We start from the raw sequence: 7,187 nt of genomic DNA on the forward strand, positions 1-7,187 counted from the left end.
ATTTTGTATCGAGATATATCAGATATTATCGCCTCACTAACAAAACCACAGACACAACAAAAAGTGAAAAAATAAAGACAAAGAAAAAGGAAGAGAGTGAATCTAAAGATCCGAACAATTCTGGTCTAATATCTAAGGAGAGAAAATAATTATGACGAAGATAAGATATTATTTTTCAACGTTGATTCACACTGTACATTATAATGTGCTTCTATTAAAAATGTTATGTATTTCATCAGAATTAGTGTGTTTGTCAAAAAGTTCCCCTTCAGTCCTTGGAGTGGCATTTTGACCAAATTTAGTCAAAAAATGGAAATATGGCAATAATAATAGTAGTAGAGGAACACTATCTAGTTATTTTACATGGAAATGATAACAGTTCATGAATATGATTCAATTACAGTTCAATCACACATAGTACAACTTTATTAAATTAGAATTATTACCATTAGACTGACTGGATAAGGGAACTACTAGCCTCACTGCCCAAACCATTTTCCAGCCTAAATGACTGTACGGGAGGGTCTGGGGAATGAGACTAGGGAATTATTGAATGTTATTGTGATATCAAAAAATCAATGATATTTCGTGTTATTGGCATGTTCCAGTAACTATTTTTATGAGGTGCTATATACCACACACATACACTGATATTATCCCCCATTACTGGAAAGCTATGGCCATTATCAAATAAATGCTGTAAAAACTGTAAGTAGTGTATGTCAAGCATTTTGACCAAATTTAGTCATGCACAACAAAAACAACTGTTGTAGAGTAGTGCAAACAATTACTCTCATGAGAAAACAGAAAATGACCCATGAATATAATTCAATGATGTAGTTCGGTACATATCCACCCACTTCTATTGTGCTCTTTACCGTTAGTGACTGGGTAAAGGAACTCTTAGCTGTGTTTGCCAGTCTGTTTCTTTGGTGCAACATATTCATCATAATTCACACAATGATTGATGTCTCTCAATGGAGAGCAAGTATTGGACTGTGGAACTACTGTCAAGCTGCCTCCAGTAGACCAGCTAATGGCCGTCACTCTCACTCATTCAAAGTAGACAGCAAGTCAGGCTGTACTACATCAGGAGAGAAGACATCTAAACTGCCAGCAGCTCTGTCTCTTATTGTTTCTTTTCTTTTATCTTTACTAAGGTGTATGAAGCTCAATTTTATTCCTCCAACTGGTAAACAAACTAACAGTAAATAATATTACCATACAGTGTATTTACAATAGGTATAATTACTGTTACTGTTATGATCCACTTCCTCCAGTCATTAGTCTTGTTTATAGCTACTATTGACAGTAGTTCTGACCTGATGATCTACTATTTGGCTTTACTTCTCCTCTTATCAGGAGATGTTGAACTCAATCCTGGTCCTATGATTGATGATCAACCTAATATTTCCCTATTGCTTCAATGGCTTGAACCACTTGTTGACTGGAAACCATTTGGTATTCTTTTACCTGGAATAACACAACAAGATATTACAACAATTGAAGACTTTGCAATTGATACTAAACAAAGTAAAGGAGCCCTCTTTTCTAAATGGCTTAAAAAGAATGCTACAGCAACATGGAGAGATGTACTCAAAGCATTGACTAAAAGAGAAGAGATCAATTTATTACAAACTATTAATGATCAGTTGCAAGAACATCAATGTACAGGAGGTATGATCATGTACAGGTACCTACCAGTATTAAAATATTGTTTGTATTATAGGTGCTAATGATACTTCTACTACTAGTACTGTACCAGTAGTATCTACTGTATCATCATCAGTTTCTGTAATTGATAAACCTGTTACTAGTACTACATCAGGTAAAAACTTAATATAATACTCATTAACTGATACACTACTGCAGGTAATCCAAAAGATATATTACAGAGTCATTCCGATAAATTAGTTCATGCTATTAGTGTGAATCTATACAATGTAACTGATGCACTGTATGCTAAAGACCTGATACCACAACAAACTAAGGAGGACGTGCATGTATTAGGAGTAACTAATAATGAAAAATCTAGTAAACTTGTGAATGTCATTGAGAAACAGTTGGAACCCTCTCTTAATCCAGAGCAGTATCTTATTAATCTATGTCATGTATTAATAAACCAACAACATCTTACACTAACAGATATTGCTACCTCTATATTACACCAGTTAGGTGAGTGTGTGTGTGTACATTATCAGTGATCAATATAGTCATTATCTTAATACATTACGTTGGTCTATACCTGATAATGTCAGTTCACATACTGTACTACCATCACCAGTTGATGATAATGTACCAGTTACTGATATAAGAGATACATTTATGGTTAATTTAATGTGTAAATACATTACTGATCTCTCTATATAGGTCAGTCTGATGTAGCTAAACCCTTTAGTTCAATACCTGATGATGTTCAAGGATATGCTGACAATATGAGACAACACTACAGAGACCAACCTATTGTTGCTACAGACTGGCCACCGAAAATAGGAAAAGATTACTTTGGAAGATTAGCATTAGTAGAAAAGAAAGAATCCTACAGTACACAAGCAAAATCAGATTGGTATCGCATTAGAGGACAAGTTGATAAAATGCTGGAGCTACCTGAAAACAAAGAGATAAGTGTTGAAGATGTCCTCCAACCCACAGACAGTTCTGTGTCTCTCAGAGTAGTAATAGACGGTCCTCCTGGTATTGGCAAAACAACACTCTGTCGTAAACTGTTAAATATGTGGTCTAATGGACCACTTGTATACCAACAGTATGACTTGGTACTTTACTGTCCTTTAAGAGATAGCAAGATAGCTGAAGCTACTACACTAGCTGACCTCTTTGTGCGGCAACGTTATGAAGTTCCCATGGTCACTGAATGGTTTGAGAAGAGGAATGGAGAAGGGTTACTGATAATATTTGATGGCTGGGATGAACTAAGTGAGCAACTCAGACAGTCTTCATTAGCTGCTAGTATCATTCATAGAAAGCAGTTAGACCAATGTTCAGCAATCGTCACTTCTCGTAGCTATGCCTCCTCTTCACTTTTAAAAATGGATACTCTCAGTAAACATGTTCAGGTCATTGGGTTTTCTGAAAAAGTAATATCAACAGTAATTATACAAACACTTCAAATTGATATAAAACTAGCACAAGAACTAATTGATGCCGAAAAAAAAGGTGAGAACAATAAAGATTTTTTATCAGCAGTGAAACTCATTAATGATCTCAAAGTACGTGGTGATATCCGATCATTGTGTTATATACCACTAGTCTGTTCTATGGTCATCTTAGTTTATTGTAAGGAAGGAGGAAACTTACCAACAACATTAACTGAACTGTATGAGAACTTTATCCTGCAAACTATCAGAAGACATGTGAATAAACATGACATTAACCCATGTACTTTAGGTAGTCTTTCTTCATTACCATCACAATTAGCTAAACCTTTACAAGAGATGTGTCAATTAGCTTATACTAACCTGGCTAATACAACAATGACATTCCATTCACATCAACTACAGTTACTGAGTGAGGCAGTCAAGGAAGACTATCTTGGATTGATGACAACATTCAGAGAATTTGATGAGGAAAAGTATCAGTTCCTTCACTTGACTATACAGGAATTTCTAGCTGCATGGTGGATAGCTAAGCATAAGGAGAAGACAGAGGAAGTGTTTAAGCATCACTTTGATAATGATCACTTTCGAATGTGTCTGAGGTTTGTGGCAGGTCTAACTCACCTTGAACATGAGAGCTATCAACAGTATTTTAATAAACAACAACTTGACTTACAGTGTAAGAGGAAACCATTGTTGAATACTTATCTCTCCTGCTTTTACCAGAATCCTAAAATTAGACAAACGGCAAAAGTAATGGAGACATTTCACATATATGCTGATTTTGACAATGTTCCCATTTCTCTTTTTCATCTCCTTTATGAATCACGAAATGAAAAATTGTGTCGCACATTAGCAAATTCCATCAACAAGAACTCACTCTGTCTGCATCGACATAGAGTTACTCAACTGTCATTGTTTGACTGGTTGTGTCTTGGCTATTTTATAAACAATTCCAAAACAGAATGGAATCATTTGCACCTAGGAATTATAGATTTTCATGACCGGGAATTGTCAGTCTTCACTGATGAACTTGTAGCTAGAAACTCACTACAGACCCAGTGCAAAAGACTGGAGATATGGTTGCACAAACCCACTGCTGAATCAATGCGCAAAATATTAGAACCATCAATTTTCTGCAATATTCAAGAGTGCTACTTTGAATTATATAGAGGTGAGTATGTTCCCTGTCATGTACTGTTGCAGCTCCTCAATCTTCCTAAACTGATGATACTGCACTTAATAATGGAATATCCTACTATACCAACAGTTGATGATGACACATATTACACAGACATGTACACTGAACTCGAGAAATGTATAGCAGAAAAAGTAAAGCTACTGGTAGAAATGAATATTAATTACAGTGGTACGGAGGAAATAACAGGGACACTTGTCAGTGTCATCAGAGGAGCAAAGAGAAATAAAACAATTACTTCCTTGTCACTGTCAGTATCTGTTCGTCAAAAAGATCCTCCTCCTCTACCTGATGGAGAAATAGAGCAGTTACTGAAGGACAATAGCACATTAAAAACTCTTTTGATGAACATTTCTGATGAACTCCTACCATCATCACTGAATATAGTAGAGGTGAACACACCACTGACTACTTTGGAAATAGAAGAGAAGAGTAGTAAACTGATGGTACCACTCCTTCACCGTATCAAAGGATTAGAATGTCTGATACTACATGAACCATACCCATGGCCACATCTTCTATTTCTCTCTCATTCCAGTCTAAATACGCTTAATTTACCACTAGACACAGCTGAAAGTGCTAATAAACTATTTGCTATTCTGCAAACCAACACTACACTTGAAACTCTAAATGTGGAGATGCAGAAAGAGAGAATATATACTAGCAGTGTGGGCACTAGTCTACAAGACATGCTAACACAAAACCAAACACTCAAATACTTCGAAATTAATAATGGCATTCCCAGTTCATTCTTGTCCTTTATAACAACTGGTCTCACACGAAACACCAGTATAAAGCACTTGAATGTATACATTCCAATTCCATCAACTCATGAACACGTAACTAATCATTTTATTGAAGCAGTATCAAAAAAGGTTAATCTCACAGAACTTAATGTGAACTTCACACTAGAGCTAGATCAGTCATACATTAGCTATAGTGAGGAAGATAAGCAACAAAAAATGACACGATTGTTTTATGAACAGGGACTACCTGCTATTACCAGCATGTTACAGTCACATTCAACCATCATAAAACTGAGGATAGGATGTACACACATCAATGGAGAGTTGACCAAACCTCACTGGATAGAACTAGTAAAAAAATTATACGACACTATCTTCAAACATCCTTCCCTTAAATATATCGAATTTAATAACAATTTAGCAGCTTTTACTCATCGTCCACTGGAGGATACTCTTAAAGATCAAAAGAAGACATTGATTGAGAGATGCAAAAAAGAACAACCAGGCAAACCACTACCAATAGTGGACCTTAATTTAATAAAATAAAGTTAAAATTTAAAATACAACAATTAAACGCTGCTATTAGTAACTAGCGTGTGAGAGAGTTAACAAAGAATTAGAAACTTTTCATTTTAGTATTATTTAGTTTAAAAGAATTATCTTACAATTATTTTGTGTACGTTCCTTAATTAGGACATTTTTACTAGTCAAATAATTATAATTCTGAGTCTATTTGTTGAGGAAGAAAGTGATCCAGCACTTCTTTGTCCAACTCTTCCTTCTTCATACCAACTCTCAACTGCAAATTCTTTGAAACTGAATGCATAAAAGTGTCTTACATGTGTATGGTTAAAACGGGGCAGTTTTTGAATGGCACTTATCTTTTATATCCTGTATTAGAGATTGACCTAGAAATAAGCATGAAAAAAAATTAGGTAACATACATACAGTATACATGCCAGTATAATTAAACATCTATCACTGAAACATGAGTCATGAACTCACTTGTAATGACTACCGGAAAGCAAGTAAAAATGACACGTGTCTGTCAAACACTGTATGGTTTTCATTTCCCATCAAAATAAGTCAGATTAATTTCTTTGTCATAAAATGATGCCTTAAAAAAGAACAATTTATAAAAATTGACATTAAGCACTTTAATTTAATTCATTCTTTCAATGAGTGAACTGGGTACACAATAGGACATAGGTCCTTTTGCTTTGTTTATGACTAATTATCAAAACATTTATCCTCATGAGCAGTACATGAGTGTAAGTATAAATGCTAAATTCATGATGGACTTTGACCCAATTTTTGTGCAGCTTTAAAAATTAATCAAAAAAATCCAAAGTGATCAAAATCAGTTCAAACTTAATACATAGCATAAGAACATTTGTAGTATGGTGCGTGGGTGGATCAAAGGCGCCGCCTGTGCTACAACTTCCAATAACCGCACGGTAGGAAAATGTAGCACTGTGTGGAATATATAGTACTGCACAGTATAATATGTATGGGCTTTCCTGTTAGCCACAAGCTTTGATAGAGGCAAATCACAGCCACAGCTACATACACTAGATATGTAACAATAATAATAGTGATAAATGAGATCTGAGATGAGTGAGATGAGATGATAATGTGAGATGATAATGTGAGATGATAAATGAGATGAGATAAATGAGATGAGAGTGATAAATGAGATCACCTGCGCGACTTTTGAAATTTCATTTGATCCGCCCATGCACCACTACAAACCAATCAAAGCACTGTTGATTCGTAGATTACGGAAATTATTGCACTCGGGACGGTCTCGAGGAAAATGTAGCACTCGGCTTCGCCTCGTGCTACATTTTCCTCTCGACCGCCCCTCGTGCAATAATTTCCGTAACCAGGGATATAATAGACTAACGTAACCGGGATTGGCAACGGGATCACGTGAGCGCATCATTTGTGTATAAAAACTTTTTGCAGTCTCTGTTATGATTTTCAAGATGGCGGATGTCAATGTCTGGAGTATTAAGTTGCTCTTTTCTCTTTTAAAAATGTATTTAGCTTTATGAAAAATCTACTGCAAAGTTATAATGGTGGCTTCAAGGTTCTGATAGGTTATTGTAAGTTAACATTTGTTTTAAA

The sequence above is a fragment of the Amphimedon queenslandica genome, unplaced genomic scaffold, assembly GCF_000090795.2.
Source record: "Amphimedon queenslandica unplaced genomic scaffold, v1.1 AMPQUscaffold_13234, whole genome shotgun sequence".
NCBI lineage: Eukaryota > Metazoa > Porifera > Demospongiae > Haplosclerida > Niphatidae > Amphimedon > Amphimedon queenslandica.